We start from the raw sequence: 26,181 nt of genomic DNA, 5'->3' as shown, positions 1-26,181 counted from the left end.
CCTCGATCACCAACTCTTCACCCTGCCTCAATCACCAACTCTTCACCCCGCCTCGATCACCAACTCTTCACCCTGCCTCAATCACCAACTCTTCACCCTGCCTCGATCACCAACTCTTCACCCTGCCTCGATCACCAACTTTTCTCCCCGCCTCGATCACCAACTCTTCACCCCGCCTCGATCACCAACTTTTCTCCCCGCCTCGATCACCAACTCTTCTCCCTGCCTTGATCACGAACTCTTCACCCTGCCTCAATCATCAACTCTTCACCCTGCCTCGATCACCAACTCTTCTCCCGGCCTCGATCAGCAACTCTTCACCCTACCTCGATCACCAACTCTTCACCCTGCCTCGATCAGCAACTCTTCACACCGCCTTGATCACCAACTCTTCTCCCTGCCTCGAACACCAACTCTTCTCCCTGCCTCGATCACCAACTCTTCTCCCTGCCTCGATCACCAACTCCTCTCCCTGCCTCGATCACCAACTCTTCTCCCTGCCTCGATCACCAACTCTTCTCCCGGCCTTGCTCACCAACTCTTCATCCTACCTCGATCACCAACTCTTCACCCTGCCTCGATCATCAACTCTTCTCCCTGCCTCGATCACCAACTCTTCACCTTACCTCGATCACCAACTTTTCACCCTGCCTCGATCACCAACTCTTCTCCGTAGCCGATCACCTCCCCATCCCACCTTCTCTATGTCCCACCCCCCGCTGATTTCCTCCACGCCCTCCACACACCCCCACCCCCCGTCTCCTCCATGGCCCAACATCACTCCCTCCCTCCATACTCTCCGATCACTGGCTGCGGCCTTCAATCTGTCAACTGGGCTGGCTGCCGAGTGCGAAGCCCTGAAGTAAAATTTCTATCCTTCAATTAGATCACGATCGCAGATTCTGACCCGTCAACTTTACTTCTGGGTTTAGCATCCGATTACCATCCCCCCGCTCTCTTCCCTGCTCCACGTAAAAATTATGCCCATTGATTGTCTGAATTGGACTTTTTAAAAACTCTGATTTCTGATCTGCCACCATCTTCAAAAGGCATTTTCACCACTCTGAGCAAATTATGAGTGAATAACTCTCAAGTTTGCGTCAGGTTTGGAGAACTGATTCATACTGGCACCTCTGTAAACCCAATCCTACTTCCTGGATTTAAATGGCTATGAAGACACTTAACAATATTATGTTATGGTATCTGCTTAATGCTTCACAACGCATGCATACAGGGCAGTTTGGCAAGTTTAGGAGCGATTAAAAAGATTTTTACTATTATCCCCAGATTTGACAATCAATTGGTTAAAGGTTTTCCATTTGAATTTCAACTTTTTCCTTCCTTACTGGCCAAATTCCCCCCCTGCCCTGCCCTGCCCTATTCTGCCTTTTGGAAGCTGAACTGCAGAAGACCACATTTACAATGCTGTCTGCGATCTGTAGCTCGGGTCTTAAGCCAGCCAAATCTGCGGGTTCCACTTTTGATCTGACATTGTTAGTTTTTACACCGCATTGTGGTGAAGTGGTAAATGCTTTGCTATGACACTAAAGATGGTTGGAGTAATTTTAACTTTGTGCGATAGTGTAAAATGGGTGATAGCGAATCGGCAGCCTGTCTTACATCTCTCCTGATTATTTATCTCCAAATGAAAAGATGTAAAACGTGCTGCCGATTCGCTTTCACCCATTTCACACTATCACACAAAGTCAAAATTACCCCCTGTGTGTGAATGCACCCAAACTGACCAATTAAATTGTTATTTCTATTGTCCCTGAATTTGTTGGGAGTCTGATCCACCCTATTGGAAAATACAGGGACTTGGTTCCGCTGCATCCTGGCCAATGCTGGGATTTCCTGGGACAGAACCTCTGCCCGCCCCTTACATGGCCAATGATGGCAGGGCGTGACCCCGGGGGTAGGGACACTCTACCCTGGGAGTTCCCAGTTTCCTGGTTCAGTGGGGGTCTGGTGTATTTCTGGAGGTCGATACAACTCACCTCACTTGGCAACCAGCCACCAGATGGGAGCAAGAGGGCCCCCATCAGGAGTTCCAGGCAAGGGGAACGGCCTAGGCCTCCAAGAAGGTATAATTTTTTTTTAAATTGAAACTGCCCTATTGCATAGGGGACCTTGAGAAGGGGGACTAAGCACCCCAAGGTCACAACCTGCATTTTTTTGTGGAAATTGTGTTTGGATTATGTTCCAAATCTGGCAGAACTATGAAGCAAAACCAAAACAGTAAATTACAAAGTATGAGAAAACATAAAGCAAAGACTTTTCTGGCAGTGATAATGGACACAAATTAAATCAAAGTGTTTCACTTTGAAAGCACTGAATGGCATGCTGGAAAGGGCACATTATTGAAAACAACAATAGCAGCAAAATAAAATAACAAAACAATACAAAGTGCACATACTAGCTCATATTCTAGCTGTGCTCAAAATTACTTGTGCTGTCCTGTTTAATAGGAAACATTGCAATTGCAGGTGACACCCTGGTTGGTCAGCCCGTTTGATGCATTCTGGAGCCTTCCTAATCTTTAACAGTTGATCAGTCGATGGTGGTTCTAACAATAGTCTTGTCCATTATGCATTTGATGGGTTCAGAGGTGATTAAAAAGTGGATACAGACTGGTGAGCAATCAGAAATATAGGTTGCCTCCTACCTGAGAAAGCGCTCATATTAGCGGATGAGTCTAAAAGCCACAAAATGATGAACTATATGGGAGAAATTTTCATCTCGCTATCACTCCTTTTACCCCTGAAATCGGGACGGTAGAAAGACCAAAATTGTACATGGGATTGACCCAGTGAGTCATCGCTGGGGGTCTTCCCACCAATTTTCAGGTGGACCTTGATTTAGGTGGCTAGAGTTCCCACCGGAAACAGGTGGAGGCTTAATTAATATTTGCAAATTGAAGTCAAATGATGCAGGTAAGACCCTAATGACATTTTTGTTTCTATCAGTTCCTCAACCTGCCCACAAACCATGGATGGTACAAGTTGGGAGGCGGTCATTTCCAGAGGGGTTTAGCTAAAATGCTGCAAAGTTTTGGGAAACATTTTGCTTGAAGTATATTGTATATTTTTTTGCTACTTAGACACAATTAAAGTAATTGTAGGGGCTGTAGAACATCCTAAACTCATAAGGGGCTTTTGGAAATGCACCTTTCGCTTCATGGGGGTCCTTCTGGCAATTCCACTCTGGCACGAGGAGGAGGAACAGCTGGAGGAAGGAGTAAACAGAACTGTAGCTACAGAGAGAACAACTAGAAGGATTGTGCTTACAGGACTCTTTACCCTCTCAACAAAGTATATAAGTCCAGGACAACATACTTGTAGTTCTCTGAGGAACAGTGCATAAAGAGGCTGTGTTTTTTTTAGGGAGGCTGTTGCAGAATTGTGTCACCTTTTGCAATAAGACCTACGACTGACTACCAAATCTAGCACTCCATTGCCTATTGCAGTAAAGGTTACTGGAGCCCTCAACTTCTTTGCTTCTGGCTCCTTCCAGGCTGCTACAGGGGAATAACATCAGTCGGTCTGTAGTTCATGCTTGCATTAAGCAGGTGACTGATGCCAGTTTCATCACTTTCCCCCATGGTAATCCAGAAGCAGCAGTATTGGGCTTTGGGCTTCATCCAAATACAAGGGCCTCATTGACTGCACCCTCATCACTCTGCAGGCTCATTCAATTGACCCCAATGCCTTCATGAATCACAAGGGCTTCCATCCCATTAATGTGCTGCTGGTCTGTAATGAGCAGCAATACATCATGCAGGTTTGTGCCCACTTTCCTGGCAGCTGCCATGATGCTTTTATATTGTGGCAATCTTCCATTACCTTGACTGTCCTGGTCAGGTCATCAAATTCCTTCCTCCTATGCAGCCACATCCTAGGAATAACCCTACTGGTATCGACCTGCTCAGCCACCTTTCTCCATTGCCACTGGCTACTTTGATGGACACACATCGTCGATCGGAGGAGAAGAGGATTCCTCTCTGTTGCTCACTTGCTCTATGAGCATCTCCCTGACTGCATCGAAGGGTCGAGAGGGCCCTGAATGACATCAGGTTATCTGCTGCTTCAATAACTCACTGTCCACTGCCATTTATGCCATTTCTCCAGGGTTTCCGTCAATCTTCTGCCAAAGTTATGGTGGGCAATCGGGAGAGCCCCCACAGAATTCCAGATGGTGGTCTTGAAACTCCATGTGCAACACCACGGGAGATGGACTAGTCTCGGATCTAATGTGTGACCATAACACTTCGGGTGCCACATCTCAAAGTGTCGAGAGTATAAAAAAAGAGAAAGAAAGTCGGTTATTTCACGCTGATCTTGATCAGTGTAAGGACTTGCACAACATCAGGTGACGAAGGAGGTAAACTCCGAAAGCTTGTGATTTAAAATAAAACTGTTGGACTATAACCTGGTGTTGTGCAAGTCCTTACATTTGTCCACCCCAGTCCATCACCAGCATCTCCACATCATGATCTTGATCAGTGATGTGATTTTCTCCGATCATTTCCTCCTCTTCCTTAAAGTTCACGTTGCTCTGGTTTCTTCCAACCACACTACCCTTACCTTCTACCCCTGGAAAAAGCTCATCCCAAGCACTCACACTAACTCACTCTCAAACTCACAACTTCCTCTCCTCTGGTCCTCCATCCATCACAACATTAACATAAACAACACTGTTAAACCTGCTCAGTTCTCACTTCTGCATTCAATGTCTTCTGCTCCACTGAATCACTCACCATCTCCCACCCTTGTCGTGTCCCCCAGTATGAATCCCACATTCACACTCTAAAGTCTGAAGACCACAGACAAGTGTATGTGATGCATGACTGGTCTTACAATCCACCGTTAGACCTGACTCAACAATGCCAAGTATAATCGAACCATCATTTCTATGGCTAAATCATCCTGGAGCGTGATTACAACCTATGACCCTTGTTCTACACAGCAGACTGCCTCATCAAACCACCTTGTCCAATCTTTGACATTAAGCCATGGGTGAGCTAAAATGGACTCCAATTTAATATTGGGAAGACCAAAGCCACCATTTTTAGTCCCAGCCAAAACAATCTGATCCTTTTCCACTGATTCTGTCCCACTGCCCAGTTGCTGGCTCAAGTTGAACCAAACTGTGCAAAACCTCGGCATCCTACTTGACTCACATTAAGATTCAAACACCATATGCTACCCATCACCAAGATTGCTTATATCCACCTTTGCAATATCACCCACCCTCACCTCACTGCTACTAAGTTCATGTTCATGCTTTCACCACCTCTTTTCTTCAATGCTCTCCTTGTCAGCCTTCTGACCTCCACCCTCCATAAACTTTAACTTGTCCGAACTCCACTGCGGACACATTGGGGGTGATTTTAAACCCCAAGAACGGGTGGGTTGGGGGCGGGTGGGAGTTGAAAACAGTTGTTTTTTGGGTTGCGACCGCAACCCGACTTTATTTCCGGGTTTAACGTCAGCGCGGAAAAGTACAGGCTTCCCAGTGGGAATGCCAAGTCCAAGAATTTTGTGGTTGTGACCTGAAAAAACAACTATTTTCAACTCCCACCTGCCCCCAACCCATCCGTTGTTGGGGTTTAAAATTACCCCCATTAGGTCTGACACACCCATCATTCCTGTGCTCACTGGCCTACAATGGCTTTGTGTACCCCATTGCATTATCTTTAATATCCTTGTCCACATCTACAAATCCCTTCATGCCTCACTGCACCCTACCTCTGTGAGCTCCTCCAGCCTGTGCCTCTTCCTGTGCTATCCGCTCCTCTGACTCTCATTTTCTGTGTACTTTTCTCCCCCCCCCCCCCACCTTTTGGTAGTAGGTTCTTCAGCTGTGTTGGCCTTACCATCTGGAACACTCTACCTAAACCTCTAGGCTTCTCTACTTTTCTCTCTACCTTTTAAAAACCTCATGAAAATCCACCTCTTCAGCAAAACCTTTGCTCACCACTCTTAACTCCCAAAGTCTTTTCCTTTCTTCCTCTGTGAAGTATTTTGGGATGTTTTATCTACATTGAAGGTGCAAGTTGTTGTTGGCTTCACTGACCCAGAGTCAGCAATTAACAATCATCTATTAATCTGCAAGCCTTCCTCGCCAAAAGTGGGCTCAGCCCAGTAATGCCAGGCTTACTGATTTGATATTCCATTTTATATTAGAGATACTTTTTTAATTAATTAAAAAATCAACTTTGTTGAAATTTCCTGTGTAGAAACTGGCCAGCTTCAGTGGATGAGGATTTATGCTGTTAGTGGTTGCTGGGTGTTCTTACAACATGACTATCGTGTATTAGAAAGGTGCTTGGTTGATTATGTTTACATGTGATATTATTTTAGTTCCGCTAAATAGGAGAAAACAGTCAAACATTAATACTCATATGATAATTTATTGGAGATGAATTGGAATTGAAAATGTTTTCATAGAAAATTTACGGCACAGAAGGAGGCCATTCGGCCCATTGTGTCCGCGCCAGCTGAGAAACGAGCCACCCAGCCTAATCCCACTTTCCCGCATTTGGTCCGTAGCCCTGCAGGTCACGGCTCTTCAGGTGCACATCTAGGTATTTTTTAAATGAGTTGAGGGTTTCTGCCTCTACCACCCTCTCAGGCAGTGAGTTCCAGACCCCCAACACCCTCTGGGTGAAAAATTTTTTCCTCATTTCTGCTCCAATCCTTCTACCACTCACTTTAAATCTATAGCCCCTAGTTATTGACCTCTCCGCTAAGGAAAATAGGTCCTTCCTATCCATTCTATCTGGGCCCCTCATAATTTTGTACACCTCAATTAAATCACCTCTCAGCTCCTCTGTTCCAAGGGACCTAGAGTATTGAATCTAGTGTTAGACAGGTGGGAGTACTTTACTAACCAGCATAGAGTCTGTACCAGAACCAGACTTCTATCAGCAACACCGGAGTGGCACTGTGTGATCACTGTAGCTCTGAAATAGAATATTTCAATCTAGTGACCAGTATGAAGACTGAATTAATTGCAGGAGAGATGATGCACCAGTTCTGGGCCTTGTCCCCAAATACAGGGACTTTTAATTATGGGTTCACAGAAAAGGCTCAAATCTAACTATTTGTTCAAATCAAAATGAAAAATATCAATGCAATTTACCACATTTATAATACTTGTTTGTAACTTTGTGCACTGGAGCCATAGATCAGTACACTGCTAAATTAAAAATGTAAATGTTGGTCATAATCTAAGATTGGGTGAAGGATTCTGATTTTGAACTGCCTTTGGAGGAGGCCTTTAAATAAAATGATTTGATTTCTTTCATGATTTACTCCATCATCAAACTTGATATAAGATCAGCTCAGTGGAAAATGAGATGTGGGAATTTTTTTCACATGTATGCTTGGTGAAATAACTCATCTCAAGTGCAGTAGAGTGCACTGTTCTGAGACTAAGATAAAGGCATGGTGTTGGGGACGGGGAGAGGAACTTTACATTGAGTTTAGCTATGTTGTATCTGATATAGAAATGATTGAAGCTGACATTGAATGCCCAGAGTGGAAAAAGTGTTCAGTTTCTCAGCACTGATATTCTTTATTTTGAGAAGCCTGATGCTTTCCTCACCTGATCTTTATACATTTGTGAGTACAAATCACCTGGATAATGATTAGGAGCAGTAACCTAGGCCAATTATTTTACTCCCTAGCCTGGAAAGATTTGGGACAGTTGTAGAACACCCAATGTTATCCTGCCTGAGATCAGTTAACTCATCACAGACCAGAAGTCAAACCTGGTACTTTCATGGTCAGTGTGCCTCATTCTATACCACACAGAGCACTTACCCACTGAGCCATTACAGGGAGTTACTATTTCTGTTTTTTACCTCTGAACCATCAAAGGAGCTCAAATATACATCTTTTTCAAATAAAAAGGATGTGCATAAATATCTTTTTATGAACGAAATTGGAAACTGTAGGAATAAATGTAGCGCAGATTATCAATTACTCTGCAAAGCACCATCTATGTCTCCACTCCTGTTTGAATCTGTGAAATACTGTTTTAGATTGATAGTCTGAATTTTTTACCTTTAAGGGCTAGGGAAAAATTGGAATCATCTGCTTTTCGTAGTTTTACCCGTGAATAGCCACTTCTCCCAGAGCATTCAATTAGAGAGAGCCCGTGACAACACAAGCTGTATATGTCCCATTGGAAAGAGAAAACTTGATCAGCTGATGACCTTTACTCCTCCCATGTTTTCTTGTAGTTTAATGCAATAGATGCAATATTCAAAAAAACTTCCCCTATTAGGCAATGTACAAAAGTAACAGTAGATTTACAAGCAGCTTGATTTAATATGGGCAGCATATACTTCATCTGTGTCTTCCAGAAAGAAAATTATAGCTACCCACCAATCACACTGGTGATGAAACATAACTACACCTGCAGCTGTATTGATTATAATTATACTGGTTTTATCAAATTATGAGTACTTTTATGTTTTAAGCTTTGTTATACAGTTACTTTGTGCCTGTATGCATTAACATTCTGCCAAAGGAATATGTTGTTGAATGAGCACTTGACTAATTAACTGAGATAGCTAGAATAGATCTTTATCAGTACTGAGATCTTAGGAACAGAAAGAAAAAATAAGTTAGATTGGAAATGCACTTATACAGAGCTATGTCTATTATTAAAGAGTGAGGTGTGTAGAAGGGGGCTATTTTTTTTTCAACAATAGAGATTGAATGTGATTACATTTGAAAATTGACATGGTTGGATTCATTTCGGAATTTGGAATTCGTGTCTGGATTATCACAGTTAATGAATGAAATATGATTCAGCAGCAAATAGATCAGAGTCCAACAGCCAAAAAAAGTGAGCTCCTTTTCAGGTTATGAAAGTATATACCAACCCATAACCTGCTTGTGTTAAATCCAGTTTAGTTTCTTTGGATCATTGTAAACTGTATTTTCTTTTTACAATTTCTTATTTGTTTCTCTTTTCGGTTACTCTTCCGTAGAAGCAATCACTAATAGCAATAATGTTATTGGGCACGTGCACGTGCACAGTTATGGAGAGTCTCTGGATTGTGAACTTTCCCAATCATTTCAATAGGAGTCAATGCAGGAGATATGTTATACCAGATATTCCAGGTAATTTTAACCTAACCTGCCTGGTGGAAAAGAAATCAGGCGGAGTGTAAAACAGGCGGCTGATCTGGTCCTGTCAGTTTCCCACCAGGTGGGTTAGGCTAAAATTACCCCTATTATATGAGAGGCATGAATTCAGAATAATCAACACCTTCATCATCAGGCACTTGAAACTATTGATAAGGACATCAAACTGAATTAGAATTAATTATATTTTTATTTGCATCAGTTCAGATGATTTATATTTGGATGTTTTTAAAATTGAGAAACCAATGCGAAGGATTTAGATCCATAGTGTAGAACATCACCGAGTCTGAAAAGAGTAAAAAAGTGAAAAAGATAGGTAAATCAGGAAATAAGGATTAGGTGATGCCAAGCTTTGATTTTAAAAGGGATTGTAGGAGGAAGGAAATAATTAGGCAGGTAAGGGATTATATAGCCTTGAGGTCCTGCAAAAGAATGAGCTGGAGTAGAAGACTGTAGGAAAAACCTTTCAATACGGTGAGGATGGAAGGAGGAGGAACAGAGTGGATTAATGTAAAGTGACATAATTGCAGCTTAGGAGGAACAAGAGAGGAAAGTTCAAAGGGCCATAGTAGCATTGATAAAATAAAGACAAATATATTCAGATGAAAAGAGAGAGAAAGAAAGAAAGACTTGCATTTATATAATGCCTTTCACAACCTTAGGACTTTCCAAAGTGCTTTACAGTCAATGAAGTATAAAGGTTGAAGACTAGAGCTGAGATAGAAAAAAAGCATTAATCTAGCACTGTTTACTTCCTTAGAACATCCCCAAGTGCTTCATAGTAGTGAATTAATTTTGAAGTAGATTAGATGTCGAAAATGATGATGGTATCTTTTAATGTAAGTTTTTCTAATGCAAGTAGTCACTGTTCTTTTGTAGGGAAACAGGGCAGCCAATTTGTGCACAGAAGCTCCCACAAATGGCAAATATGATCAGTAACCAGTTACTCTGTTTTGATGGTGTTGGTTGAGGGATGAATGTTAGCCTGGACGCCAGGAAAACTGCCTGCTCTTTGAATCGTGCCATGGAATCTTTTACATCCACCTGAACAGGCAGTAGGGATCTTGGTTCAACAACTCAGCCGAAAGATGGCACCTACAACAATCTCTCAGTACTGCACTGAAGTGTTAGCCTAGATTCCGTGCTCAAGTCCTGGATTGGGATTATGAAACCATACCCTTTGACTCAAGGGCAAGAGCACTATCAACTGAGCCAAGCTGACATTTGAGAGAAGATTTGGCAATTGGAAAACAAGACTTTTCTTGTTTGCTGTCCAAAATGCAAGAGAGGTGTTATAAGATAATCCCCCAGATGTTGGATAGGCTTGGGCTTTAAAGAGAGTTAAAAGATGTTGAGGGGAAAAGAAGTGCTTGTCACAAAAGAGATAACTCTAGCAATGGAGGAGATTCAGAATTCTATTTAAAATCAAGGATAATGTAGTAATCAAGTAAGATAGGATCGAGTAATATCAAAGTGAACTCCTCTTGCTACTCAATGGCAGATTCAATAGTGACCACAGATGCCTTGTTGCCATTTTGGTTAGTTTCTCCTTCCTTGTAGTCTCAGAGGACACAGATGTACAACAATCATCTTTGGATACTTAATAGTGTGGACAGCATTACACTTCAGCAAGGCCAACTATGCTAGTTGCAACGTAAGAATGAGCACAAGAAAAGACCATCTACAATTTGTACCATTGTGGACACTCCCTAATTTAGTTAATCTCTGTAAGAAGATTAAAAACTACAGGCAAAGCTTCTAAAATGTGTAACTTTGTGAGATTTTTCACCGCCTGAAGGTGCTGGAGCAGTTACTCTGGAACATCAATCTAACATAATTGCAACAATGTTGCAAAGACATACATTAATGATCTCCTTAAACTCAAACTGATGCTTAATCTAGTAAACAAAATATATTTTAGCAATAATTTATGATGTTTCTCACCGCTTGAGGCTGTGAAAAGTAAATAGGATATTCAAACAAATTGAAAATGTGAGATTGTTTATCAAAAGTTTATAAATATCAGATTCTACTGAGTACTCTAGAAGCCTGGAAGAAAAAGTTTTGCAATAGGTTAAAGATCCACTATTCTGCACTTTGCTACGGAGAAACTCTAGAGTGGGGAGGGGGGAAAGGAAGATTAGGAGGGAAAGGAAAGAGGGGTAAGGGAGAGGAGGGGAGTGGAGTGGGGAAGGGGAATAGAGGAGAAGGAAGAAGGCAGGTAGAAGAGGTTTGGAGGGGAGAGGGTGGGAGATAGGGGGGGAGTGCATAGATGGAAAGCAGGAGGAGGAAGGGATTGGGATGGGAAAGGAGGAGGGGATTGGGAATGGGGACATGGAGGGGAGCAGGAAAGAAGAGCCATAGGGGGAACGGGGCAGTTATCTCAGTGTGGAGGGATGGACCAGATTTTTATCTGAGTTGGGGGACACCTAAATCCTCCCTCCCTCCAAACCCAGGAAATCCTTTCAGTGATGGAGAACCTTCAGCTACTTCCACCAACACACCCTGAACATGCTCCTTTTTAGGAGGGGGAGGGGGGAGGGGATGCGGAAATTACTGTGGGTTATACTTTATCTCCTCTGAACCAAAAATACCAATGAGGAGGGAGGAGGGGTAGAAAGGCCTACTACAGCACCAGGACAGGAAGTTCTATGACATTCTAATCAGTGTGGGGAGGGGGTGTAATCATTCATAGGGAACTGAAATTTTCCCTCCCAGAGGGAACGGAAATTGTGTTCGGGTGGGAATGAGTGGTTTTGTTGAATAATGTCTTCCCTGGTGTGTGGTGATCTGTAAATCAGATGGGGGTGAAGGCAGTGGCCCTGCAATACTGGGATCCTAAATTCTGGGGGGAGAGCTGGAGCAAAGGGTTGCGGTACTGTGAGGCTGCCGATGCCGCCCGGATGTGAACCTCAGCTCAGAAGAGGAAAAGTTTCTCTTTGCCACTTGGGGATATCTCAACTTTGGGGCAGTGCAGGTTCTAGTTTCTAATATGGCCAGTTCGGCAGCAGAAGCTCAGACATCCGTTGGCTGGTGAGAGATTAGATTCCGGGGCTGGAGAATGTTTCATAAGGAGGGTTTTGTTTGCAAGGATAATTTTTTTGATCGGGCAAGATCATAATGCCTGGGTATGCTTACTGGAGTTGGGATTGTGAAGGCTCACAGTTCTTCCAAAAAAACCCTATTAGGATGCTTAGGTGAACTCTGAGGGCTGGTTTTAGGTGGAGGATATCATTTCAATGATTATTTTTTCATTATTTCAGCTTAGCTTTACCGATAAGCGACTTAATTATACCTTAAAAATGTGCTGATACAATTGCTGCTGTGTGGGATGCCAAGGCTAGTTAAGATGTGACAGTTAAGATGTGACATCATTAATATTGAAAACTCCTATCACAGCGATGCCGATAGGTGTAATTGGTATTACAGGCAGTATAATAGATTTGCCAGGGTGACCATGAAAAGTTTCAATAAAACACATGCTCCATGTACTGAATTTAATATAAAATAGGTGTTTTGAAAAATATCATTGGTTATGCTTGCAGCTTGTTTTTAATTCTTCATTGTTTTGATAAATTGGAGCTGAAGCCTTTGTGGGTATCTAAAGTTTTCTCAGGCACATACTCTTCCTTGTCAATCGTTTGTATAATAATCTTTAATTCTGCATTCACTGTGCCTATGGATATAATGAAACCATGACATGTGCAAAGTAATGTCACTGCACCCTTCTCTCAGTTTCTCTCTGTTCCTTTTCAATTATTTTGTTAAAGAAAACATTTATCACTATGCTACTCTCTATTCTGCATTCACTGTGCCTGCCTATATGGTGAAATCTGTGCCATTACGAATAATAATGTAAATTATCCCAGTTCCAGAGATTGGATAATGAGCTATGGAGCATTATTTCACATGGAAAGATAAAAATAAGACTCCTTCAATTTATAATAAGAACAGGTTAAACCTTTTGGGCAATTTTGAGCAATTGTGAATGAACAATATTGTTTTTTACACCCTAAATGTAATTTTCACAATTGGTGATTGTGGAGGTAGGGAAGGTGATTTTTCAAATCTACAAACTTACGAAGGTGCTTGTGCCTCACAAATAAATCATGAGTTGGCCTTGTAACAATGTCAGATGCCGGTTTTCAGCAAAGTTGCAGCAGGGGTTTGCAATGTTTTCTGCTTGAGGACAGAATCATGCAAGTTCCCTTATTTTAAAAACCCACGTGATCTCACAGCTTGTAATCAACTTCTAAGAACAATGCTGATGGTAATGGCTTACATAAAAAAGCACATTTTAAGATTTTGAGAGATGAATATTCTAAAACCCCAAAAGTTCCAAGTTGTTTACCTCTGTGAATGCTATCCCAAAAATACTGTTAAATAGCTAATTGAGGAGGTGAGTGAGACAAAGAAAAAAATTAGCAACCAACCGTAGAAGCTAAAAGGCAAATTGGAAACCTATTGTCCTGGCCTGTATTTGTCTGAGGATGAAGTGGGAACTCTTACTCTTGCCTCCCTTTCCCAACTCTGCTTCATCGCTAAGGTAATAGACTTTGAAAGCCCAGCATTAAGAGCAGCATCATTGGAGAAGCTTCCTTAATGCATTGAGCAATTTATTTTTGGGGTGACAGCGGACATCCCTCTAATTTTTGAAGCTTGTTTTCTATTTCACCTTGTTTACATAATGCTAGGCCAGACATCAATTATCACTGATATGGCGGCCCTTCTTCCAGGGCACTGTTTAGCTGGTTGCTCAAGAACATTTTTACAAGAGCTCCTAGATTCAGCAGGGACCCGGCATAACCAGGTCCCTGCCTTTATCAGGTGGGTTCTGCCAGACTCCTCCTGGAAATCCAGTGGGACCCTCGAGGGAATTCAGGTCCTATTCATTAAGTCAAAGTTAGGAATTCCGATTTTTGAAATTCACAACCACATTTGGTACCCTTGTGTCTGATTGTAATGACAAGGTGATGTATATGTGAAATTAATTGGTGGCAGAGATATGACTATTTTAATTGTTGCAAATCCACTAAAAAAAACAGACTTGTTGCAGTTCCAAAAGTGTTACACTATAATGGCAAATGCAACAAAGATGGGAGTACTTTTTGCTTTGAGATCTGATGAACCTTTTTCATGAATTCTGTGGTGCTCAAAATAAGAGATGAGAGATGTTATTGCAGGAGATTGAGAAATGTTCTAGCTTTATGTATTGACTATCAGCATCAATGTGACGGTCTAAATAGATTGTAAATGTTAAAAATGTGAGAAAGGTAATGTTGAATATGTTGTGGGAAGCAAATCTTAAGAGATAGTGCACGCCAAGTGACAGTGAAGAATGTCAAACTTTATCTCTGGAATAAAATGTTAATGAGCTTATTTCCCACTGGAGAAAAGCCTGGGAGCAATGTGATAACCATTAATAAACTGCTAAGCAGGATGCATAGATTGAGCAGAATTCTGCATTGCTCAGTGGGACTAACATGTCAATTAAAGGTCTATTGCTTGTGGCTCTGTAATGTCTGATCTGTACACCTGCTTCTTCCACCACCATTGCTATTCCAATGGACTTTGAGAATAGTAGCAGGGAAGGAAACCATCATAAGCACTATCGAGGTAGACAACTGACAGCAAAGCTTCATGGGAGAAATGTGCATGTGTAATATCAAACTCAGGTCTTCTTTTCCAGATGTTCCAGACATTTAACGAACTTTGTAACTAACTATTCTCTTCCTCCCATCATTCCCACTGTCCATAAAAATATTATCAAAGTTTGGGTATATCTATCAGGTTTCTACTACCTAAGTGTTAGCTGTGGCTCAGTCATAGCACTCGTGCCTCTAAATCAGAAGATTGTGGGTTCAAGCCCCACTCCTAGAAGTTGAGCACAAAATCTAGGCTGATACTCCAGTGCAGTACTGTGGGAGTGCTGCACTGCTGGAGGTGCTGTCTTTCAGATGAGATGTTAAACTGAGGCCTTGTCTGCCCTCTCAGGCAAATGTAAAAGATACCATGGCACTATTTGAAGAAGAGAAAGAGAGATCATCCTGGCCAACATTTAGTCCTCAAACAACACCACTAAAACAGTTTAATTGGTCATTTATCTCATTGCTATTTGTGAGACCTTGCTGTGCGCAAATTGGCTGTTACATTACAATAGTGACTACACTTCAAAAGTGGCTGTGAAGCACTTTGGGATGTCCTGAGGTCATGAAAGGTGCTATATAAATGCAAGTTCTTTCTTTCTTTTGGTCAATGTGGATTTTTTAGTGTTGAATTATGATAAGTGATCACTGGGGCCAAGGTTGAAACTGTCCAAACTAAGTTTATTTAGAACCCGTATAGTTATCAGAGAGAGGAGTCATTTATTCCATCTTTCTTTTTGATGAAAATGTTAAACTGAGATGTCTGCTTGTCCAGGTGACTGTAAAAGATCCCATGGTACTTTTCGAAGAGGAAAGGGGAGTTCCCTGATCTCCAGACCAACATTACTCCCTCAGCCAATACCACCAAAAGAACACATTAACTGATCATCAATCTCATTTGCTGTTTGTAAAACCTTGATATGTTCAAATTGGCTGCCATATTTGTCCACACAACAATAGTGACTGAATTTCAAAAGCAATTCATTGGCTGTGAAGCACTTTAGGGTGTACTGAGCGTGTGTTAAGATGCTATATGAATGGAAGTTCTTTCCATGCTCTTTCTAATAATCTTGCTGGGATTCAAACCCAATGTTGGAGAAAGGATATTGTTCAAAATTGGCATTTAGTTATTCTCTCTCACGAGTCTTTTTTCATTTTATGCAAGTGATAAATTTATGAGTTATTGATTGTGTGTGCACACTGCAACATTTTCATAAAATATCCACAAGTCCTGGATGAGCAAGAATTTATTTCAAATCAAAATCGGCAAGACAGAAGCCATCCTTTACGGTTATCAGCAAAAACTTTGCACTTTAAACCTTGAATCTAACCCTCTGTCTGTCTGTTTGCTCAGACTGGTGTGTAACCCCTGCTTGACCCCATATCCTTCCCAGCACCAAAATTGCCTACCACCTCCACAACATTGCTAGCCTCCATCCTTATCTACCCCTACAGCTGCTGAAATCCTTATCTACCCCTACAGCTGCTGAAATCCTTATCTCCCCCTACAGCTGCTAAAATCTTTATCCACACCATGATCATCTCCAGACTCAATTATTGAAATGCTTTTCTTGCAAGTCTCTTGAGTTCTGCCCTTCACAAAATGAAATTCATCCAAAACTTTGCTGCCCGCATCCTATTCTGGATCATGTCCCACTCTCCTATCACTTCTGTCCTTGCTAAATTTCAGTGGCTCCTCATTCCCTAATGTATTATTGTTAAAACTCTTGTCCTCACCTACAATCTTTCCATGGCCTCATCTTTCCCTACCTCCTTCAGACCTATGGTCCAGCATGCCCTCTCTGCTCTTCTGACTCTGGCCTCCTTTGTATCCCCCCACATTCTTGTCCACCTTCAGCAGCACAGCCTTGTGTCAACTCAACTCCATAATGCAAAGCTCTCCCAGATCCCTCTGCCTTGCTACCCCTCTCCCCTTCTTCAAAAGCCTGATTAAAAACTATCTCTGACCTTGCATTTGGTCACCACCCCTAACTGTTCTTCCACCATTGTTCAATGTTCAGTTAATTATTACTCAATGAAGTACTTTTGGACATTAAAGGTGCTACATAAGTGCAACTTTGTTCCTGTTCTTTTATTACCATATTTTCCCCTCACTATTGTTTCTTCAGCTAACTGTGGTCAACAAGGTGGGATAAATGGGCTACGTCCACGCCACTGTCAGAGTCACTATGTGGCTGGTCATCAGATGACGACTCAAAATTGACATTTCCTCTCCCCCCTCACCTGCAGCAGGTGAAGTACCTGACCTCTGCATTTCCCTACAACAGTGTGACTGAGATTGGGAACTCAGTGGTGTGAAGGATCAAGCCTACATCTTGCCAACCCTTGAATCTGCCTCACCTTACCCTAGTGATATCAATAGTCAATTTGCTTGAGAATGTTACACAGATAGGCAGTACCATGATGGGATAGATGTTTAACTTGCCCCCCGAGGGTAAAACTGGCTTTGCGGATCGGTCGCCCATTATAGAAGCAGGCTGATTTTGGAGTAGGGTCCTGGAAGTACTCTGCATTAAAAGCATTCTGATGTGGTTTATTACCTTTCTGTGCTGTTTCTTATCTTCCCATATCCTTTTCCTGGGCACTCAATAGCATTAGTCTTTGTTTATCCATGTAATCAAGTCAAAATAATCAAATAATTGGAAATTTGTTAAAAACAGTACATAACTGTTCATATTGGGGAAAATCAAAAATTAACTTTTGTGGTGCAAACATTGCATAAAATTGAGCTTTTTTCAATTCTGAAGAATGGAGCTAGATTGCAATAATGCAGTGTATACACCAGCTATAACTGTACAGCCAAGCAGATTGAAGCTATTTATTAATTTGCCCCGAGGGAATGATCTTTATTCCTGTAATTTGGAGCTGCAATCCATCCTCTTTCTTTAAATATTATTAGAGCATTATTCGTAATTTTATCTATTTGCTATGTTTTTCCACTTAATGTGTTAAACAACAATATTTCCAGTTCTTGTTTTATTTTTCTTTTATCTTGAAACCATTTGTGAAGAATCTTTTAATGGCACCCAAGAGTGCTGTCAGAAAAAATACAGGACAGGGATCATTTTTTTTTACGACATCAGAGAATTTGAGGTAACAGCTTAAGACTGACAAATAAAGCAGATATAGGAGAAGCGAAGTTAATTTATGACCGCAATAGGGTTGTTGTAGGACCAAATATAAAATAATGAAACGTGTTCAAGTGTGAAATGTAGCCTCTTTGATTTAAAGAAACATTCTGTCATCACTTTTATGGTATTGTTGATTTTTATATTACAGATCATTTACTGAACTACAGCACATTTATGAGATGAGTGTGATGTATTGAAGATGAAGGTACTGGCGGTTTCTCTATGGAGAGATGTTCATTTTTTATTTCATGAGTTGAAAATGATCCAATGAGATAAACAAAGGCTAGAGCAACAGTTCAACAGATATTTCACCCGAGATTTCCCACATGAACATGGTTTTCAAACAAGATTCTGATTATGCCAGTCCTAACTGACCATCTTTAAAGCTACTTTACACTGGGTTCATTTCCCAAATCATTGACAATCTAACCATGTCTTTTGTTTGGAAATTTTGATGAATGAACAAATTTTAACCTAACCTGCCGAGCAGGAAACGGGTTTGTTCTGGTCGGTGGCTCGATTTACACCCTGCCTGATTTTACTCTCCATCGAAGCTGTCATCATTTGTCAAAAATTAAATGAGGCTATTTTTCAAATTTACACTTACAGATTTCCCTTAAGGTATTTGAGTTGAGAATGCTTGCTGATTAGTTATTAAATAATTGCATTTTGTTTAATGCAGTGCACCCCTAAATAATTAATATTTATAACTTGGCTTAATTGCCTTCTAAACATAAATTGAAGAGCTACATGTTCTGTAACATGATCTTAGAACGTGCTTTAGTTCAACACAAACAAGTCCTACAAACTCCAGCCAGTTTAAAATGATGGACCTGGTAAGGAAGCATAAGTGCCTTTGGGACTGCTGTGAAAAAAATAGTATTAAAACGAAAACAATTCCCACGGTAAAAATGGAACTGATGGATTTTGCTAAATGTTTACTTTCACACTCCTATAATAAATGAAACTGTGACTTGGCTTGAATCCTTTGATTAAATTTATTTAAAGAAAGACCTTGATTTCATATAGCATCTTTCATGACCTCAGGACACGCAAAGCGTTTTACAGTAAACAAAGTAATTTTTGAAGTGTAGTCACTGCTGTAATGGAGGAAACGCAGCAGCCAATTTGTGCACAGCAAGGTCCCACACGTAGCAATAAAATAAACGACCAGATCTTGGGGGTGAAATTGATTAGTGCAGGCGAACAGGCGCAGGGATCGCGGTGCGCAATTTACCAAAAATTCGTGCTGCCTGCTCATTAAAATGATTGCTATGTGCAGCCTGCGTTACCCGTGCTTTATTCATGAGATGGGGGCCTGATATCGGAAGTCCATGACGCTACTTAAAGGCAACCAGCACCTCTTAAAGGGGAGGTGCATTGTGGCTGCAGTAACGATTGGAAATTATTTGTGAGCTGAAATGACTGAAGCTAAGATAGAACTGGCACCAAGATTCTCAGATGCTGCACTGGAGGCCTAGGTGCAGGAGGTAGAGAGAAAGAGGGACATCCTTTATCCCCTGGTATGGGAGGGGGCTGGAGGGCAGGAAGCCTTCCAGCATCTCATGCACAGGCAGTGGGAGAAGGTTGCAAATGAGGTGAACATGAGAACATAAGAAGTAGGAGCAGGAATAGGCCACATGGCCCCTCAAGCTTGCTCCACATTCAATCAGAACATAGCTGATCTTTGACCTCAACTCCACTTTCCTGCCTAATCCCTATATACCTTGATTCCTCTAGAATCCAGAAATCTGTCTCTCTCAGCATTGAATATATTCAAAGACTCAGCATCCACAGCCCTTTGAGGTAGAGAATTTCAAAGATTTACAACCTTCTCAGTGAAGAAATTCCTCCACATCTCAGTCTTAAAGGGCCGATCCCTTATCCTGCAACTATGCCTCCTAGTTCTAGACTCACCAGCCATGGGAAACGACCTCTCAGCATCTACCCTGTCAAGTCCCCTCATAATCTTATATGTTGCAATTAGATCACCTCTCATTCTTCTAAACTCCAGAGAGCATAGGCCCATTCCACTCAACCTCACCTCATAGGACAACCCTCTCATCTCAGGAATTAATCTAATGAACCTTCGCTGCACTGCCTCTAAGGCAAGTATATCTTTCCTTAGATAAGGAGACCAAAACTGTACACAGTACTCCAGGTGAGGTCTCACCAAAGCCCTGTACAATTGTAATAAGACTTCCTTACTTTTTACTCCAACCCCCTTGCAATAAAGACCAACATTCCATTTGCTTTCCTAATTGCTTGCTGTACCTGCATACTAACTTTTTGTGTTTCTTGTATGAGGACACTCAAGTCTCTCTAAACACCAACATTTAATAGTTTGTCACCATTTAAAAAATATTCTGTTTTTCTATTCTTCCTACCGAAGTGAATAACCTCACATTTCCCCACATTATACTCCATCTGCCACCTTCTTGCCCATTCATTTAAACTGTCTATATCCCTTTGCAGATTCTTTGTGTCCTCCTCACAGCTTACTTTCCCACCTAGCTTTGTATCGTCAGCAAATTTGGATACATTACAGTCTGTCCCTTCATCTAAGTCATTAATGTAGATTGTAAATAGCTGAGGCCCAAGCACTGATCCTTGCGGCACCCCACTAGTTACAGCCTGCCAACCTGAGAATGACCTGTTCATCTATCCCTACTCTCTGTTTTCTGTCTGTTAACCAATCCTCTATCCATGCTAATATATTACCCCCAACCCCATGAGCTCTTATCTTGTGTAACAATCTTTTATGTGGCACCTTTTGAAAATCCAAATATACGACATCCACTGGTTCCCCTTTATCTACCCTGCTAGTTACATCCTCAAAAAACTCTAATAAATTTGTCAAACACAATTTCCCTTTCATAAAACCATGTTGACTCTGCCTAATCATATTATGATTTTCTAAGTGCCCTGTAACCACTTCCTTAATAATGGATTCCAGCATTTTCCCATCCGCTGATGTCAGGCTAACTGGCCTGTAGTTCCCTGTTTTCTGTCTCCCTCCTTTCTTGAATAGCGGGGTCACATTTGCTACCTTCCAATCTGCTGGGACCATACTGGAATCTAGGGAATTTTGGAAGATCATAACCAATGCATCCATTATCTCTGCAGCCACCTCTTTTAGAACCATTGGATGTAGGCCATCAGGTCCAGGGGATTTATCAGCTTTTGGTCCCATTAGTTTCTCAAGTACTTTTTCTCTACTGATATTCATTACTTTAAGTTCCTCACTTTCATTAGACCCCTGGTTCCCCATTATTTCTGGTATGTTTTTTGTGTCTTCTACTATGAAGACAGATACAAAATATTTGTTTAATGCAAATTTCCTGATTTCCCATTATAATTTCTCCTGTTTCAGTCTCTAAGGGACAAATGTTTACTTTTGCTACTCTCTTCCTTTTTAACATATTGTAGAAGCTCTTACAATTTGCTTTTATATTTCTTGCTAGTTTACTTTCATATTCTATTTTCTCTCTTTTTATCAATTTTTTGACCGTCCTTTACTGGTTTCTAAAACTCTCCCAATCCTCAAGCTTACTACTCTTCTTGGCCACATTATAGGCCTCTTCTTTTAATCTAATACTAGATTAAAGAAGTGATCTTTAGTTAGGTACGGGTGGATCACTTTTCCTGTGGAGTCTTTATTTCTCAATGGAATGTATATTTGTTGAGAATATGAAATAGTTCTTTAAATGTTTGCCATTGCTTTTCAACCGTCATACCCTTTAATTTGGTTTCCCAACCTACCCTAGCCAACTCACTCCTCATATCTATGTAATTGGCTTTATTTAAGTTTAAGACTCTACTTTCTGAGTGAATGTGAGGAGCATGGCTCTTAGGATGTGTATGCAGTGCCAGAAGAAGTTTAATGATCTGACAAGAGTTATCAAGGAAAGAGCAATCTTCAAATGACGTCTCATAACAGCTGCACTACTCATAGCTTTGTTAGCTGCTGAATTCACAGCACTCCCATCCCCCACCAACCTGTAATCTGCTACAAGTCTGCGAGTGCTACTTCTGAGCCAAGCTGGCACTGGAAAAAGGCCAATTGGCCCATTGTGCCTGTGCCAACCCTCTGAAAGAGTTATCCACTTGACTCCATTGCCTATACCCTTTCCCCATACCCTTTTAATTTTTTCTTTTTCAAATATTTATCTATTTCCCCTTTAGAAGTTATTATAGGTTCTATTTCCACCATCGGACAGCTCTTTCAAAGAGCCAGCACAGGCACAATGGGCTGAATGGCCTCCTTTTGTGCTGTAAGATTCTATGATTGTTCCTGATAGGGGATTCCATTGTTCTACCAATTCTCTGTGTGAAAGAAAAGTTCTACTAACCTCTACCTTTCTGCTTAATTTATAATCCTCTTGTGATTAATAAAAATGTTTTTTCCTCTTTATATGATCAGAACCCCTCATAACTTTGAAGATCACTATCAGTTCTCTTAATCTTCTTTGTTCTAATGAAAAGAGCCCCAGTTTCTCTAGTCTCTCATAACTAAAGCCTGTTATCCCTGTTATTGTCTTAGTGAGGGCTAACCTGCAGACTTTTTAATGATTTGTTCTCCTGATGTGCGTGACAGCAGCAAGGCAGGTATTTATTGCCCATCCCTGGCTGCCTTGTTATAATTTCTTGTTTTAACAACCTAAAAGCTACCTTGTTCATTTAGTTTAAGATAAAGTGTGCAAGTAAATTATTACTAGTGAAAAGTCTCACTTATTAAGAACTATTGTCAGAAGCTTAAAAAATGTTGAGAATATACTATGTGTATTTATATTGTGGCAATTTAATGAATACAGAATGTGTAATAATTATAGCAATGGTCCATCCTCAGAAACTACCTGAGTCAATAAGCGTGAAAAGATGAAACTAATCCTGGATGATTCTAATGCACTTGAACACTTTATGCCGAATTACTTTGGCCTGTAGTGAAATTCTGACATAAGAGGTACAGTAATCTCATCTAATTGAAGTACGATTACTGACAAGTCAAGTTAAATGTAAATCTAGATAAGGCCTTTGGCTGAGATTCAAATAATGATTTTTATTATGCCGCAGTGGCTGGAGGTAAATGACTCTGGACACATGAAATAAATCTTAATATCATTCCAGCAGAATTTTAAAAATGCACCTACTGAGTAGAGGCTGTTAAAGGCAGTTTGTTGTTTAGGCTGCATTTAAAAAAGATATTTCTTTGCCTGGGAGCATTCTGAAACGTGTGCATTGAACATTTGCAAAGATTATTTGGTTCTCTGGTGCTGCTTACTTACACACTTATTACTTTTGCTCTGCTACACTTGAAACACAAGCAGCACCTAGGAAGGTTGGGAGATTCGGGCTTGCTGTGTCAACTGCCATCCTGTTGCATGATATAGATGAGGACCACTCCATGATGGGACATCATCTACAGGTGCAAAGACACCTCAGTCCCTACGTGTCCACTTGGCACTACTCCAGGACTGATGGAAACAGACCACACCTCTTCTGTCAGGGCATGTCAGAAGGGATCTGCTTTCAGTGCCTCTTCTTCTCTGTGGGTGCAGCTACCGGACTATGCTATCTACTGCAGCCTAACTTACAACATCAGACAACATCAAAGACTGGGGCGTTAGTCTCTATTGCCATCAAGATCACCGCGACATTAAGCTTCTATGCAACAAAATCCTTCTGGGCAATCACAAGGGCATCTGCCAGATAAGCCAGGCTGCAGATCATTCCTGGATAAAGCAAGTGACTGATGCCATGTTTACCATAGGAAATACCTTCATCACTTTCCCCATCGAAAGGAGACACCAACTGGGGAGAACATAGAAAATTTACCAGCTGGCAGGTTTCCCTGGCATCCAGGATGTTATATGTGGAACTAATGTAGCCATCGGGGCTCCTTATCTCAACTACAATGCATACACGAAAAGGAAGGAATACCACTCCGTTAATATGCAGGTGCCTTCAAACTACAACTTGTCATCCTGCATGTTAATACCCATTATCCAGGGAATGTCCACAATGGTTTCTTTTTGCATCAGTCGACTGTGCCTGCATTTTTTGAAGGTGTTATAAAAATGAGTGGATGGTTCTTGGAAAACCAGTTCTACCCTTTGCACCGATGGCTCCTCACCCCAATCAGATAAGCTCCCACTGCGGTGGTGCAGCCCGTGCCACTACCCGGGTCTTTCATACATCCCAACCGTTAGTGTTTTAAGCTGACAGCGTTTCAACCCACCTGTCAACTCATCAGAGTTTCACAAGAAAGATCAGTTTTGTTAAATGGGATTAAAGATTGTCAGTATCAACCAATACAATTGATTGGAGGGCAGAACTAAAATCATTTGTGGAGTGGGACTACTGTTTGAACCAATGACTGGAGAGCAAGACTGGAGGCTTTCAGAATAAATCAGATTGATTGAAATGTAGGAATAGAAGCTGTTAGAACCGACCAGACCTTGGTTTCTCCGATTGATTGTTGCACAGGAAACTGAGGCAGAAAAATCACACCAAGCTCTTGATTTCTGAGAATCGCAGTTACAGGTTTGTTTCATTGTCCACAAATAAACTATACATAACAAACGAGCGGTTAAATTTTCTTGGAAATGATCAAAATTTCTTCGGGGTTAATGCCCTAACCCCCCATGGGAATAAGGGCCAAAATTCCTTGGGATTTTGCTGATCTCCTACCATGACTCTGGTGTAAAAACCTTTAGAGACTATGGGTGATTCCAACTTGCCTTGTATGGGTTAGAACATCATCCGTTAAGAAGCAAATGTCACTGGGAGACAGACCCAGCGGATGGGTTTCCTTACGCTGGGAGTTCCCGCTAGCCTAGTTCACCCGGGACCCAATATATCTGTGCAGGTCAGTATGCTGAGATAGTTGAGGTTATCTGGACTCCAGGCAGGTGAATGTAGGCCCTACTGGTGGGGTCCCGGCTAAGGAAGCGTCCTGGACCTCCAAATGAAGTGGTAATTTTTCTTTAAAAAGTTACAGAGATTGAGAAGGACATGGTTGAAATTTCCAGCCACATGGGTCAGGCTGATGCCAGCAATACTTCTTCAGTGACACTATGTCTGCCTGTAAAAGGGACGCCCTCACAAACTCCAGAAGGTTCAGCACTGAAGGGTACCAGTAGGCACAACCTTAGCTTAACCACTTGGATTATGCCCCCAGGAATTTTGGCATATAAGGGAATGATTTTAACTGCCAGCGGGTTTACGCCAATTTTAACCGCCAGGCCTCATTAACATGCCACTGGCCACCTTCTCATCCGGAAGTATGGGGATTGAGGTTCTGGGGGTCTCGTGGTAGGTAAGTGGTGGGGGGGGGGGCCTGGGGAGTCCAAGAGTGGGAAGGCCCAAACTTTCCATGTGGGGCCCGGAGGAACACTCCTACCCCTTCTGACTCCATAATGGAAAGTAAACAAACTTTCCTTGAATGGCCTCTTCTGCTTCCAATCAATTTCTGACTAGAGTTTACCTGGCAGGAAAGCCTCAGTGGCTTCCCCATTCAGATCAGAGTTAAGATAGCAGGCAGAGCCTGATGGCATCAGGGACCCCGATCTGCATTTTTAAAGGTGGACCCCACTAGCTTCAGGCAGGTACCGTTGCAGCCTGCTCGAAGGTTAAGATCGAAATCAGCAGGATCCAGGAGGGACATCGGCAGGGAAATCACTTGGTCGATTTTAATGACCTACCCGTCTGCTTTCCACCGGCTGGGTTGAGTTAAAATCGATACATTCAACATTCACATTGCCCTTCAATAATTTCTAAATCCACCAGTGCTGCAAACTTTACTTTTGTGGATTGCAAGTAAAGTGATTGAAATCATAAAGGTACACCTGCAGGTTAAGTTATCACAAGCCCATATGCCAATGTACCTTCAGTCCTTACCTTCATGTATCATAAGGCTATTTTTGAGCTGTGAACTTTTTTGAAGTTTTCGTCAGCTTTTGCTGGTTTTCTGGCTTGACATTGATGGTCTCTGTGCAGCACAGCATTAGGATGCTGAAGAAACATTTCTACTCCTTAGACTGCTCAGCTGTGGTACGGCTGTACAGCCAAAGTAAGGTGGGCAGAACCATTACTCTGCTACATGCTACACTATTTAGCCATTCAAATAGGGATCAGCATGTAGCCGGAGGACAAAGAGATCAGTGAGGCAGTAGGCCCTCACAAAGCAACAGAAGGGAAAGAAGGTGAGGTGGAGGATTATGC

This window comes from Heptranchias perlo, chromosome 7, assembly GCF_035084215.1.
Source record: "Heptranchias perlo isolate sHepPer1 chromosome 7, sHepPer1.hap1, whole genome shotgun sequence".
NCBI lineage: Eukaryota > Metazoa > Chordata > Chondrichthyes > Hexanchiformes > Hexanchidae > Heptranchias > Heptranchias perlo.
This window is presented reverse-complemented; position numbering follows the sequence as displayed.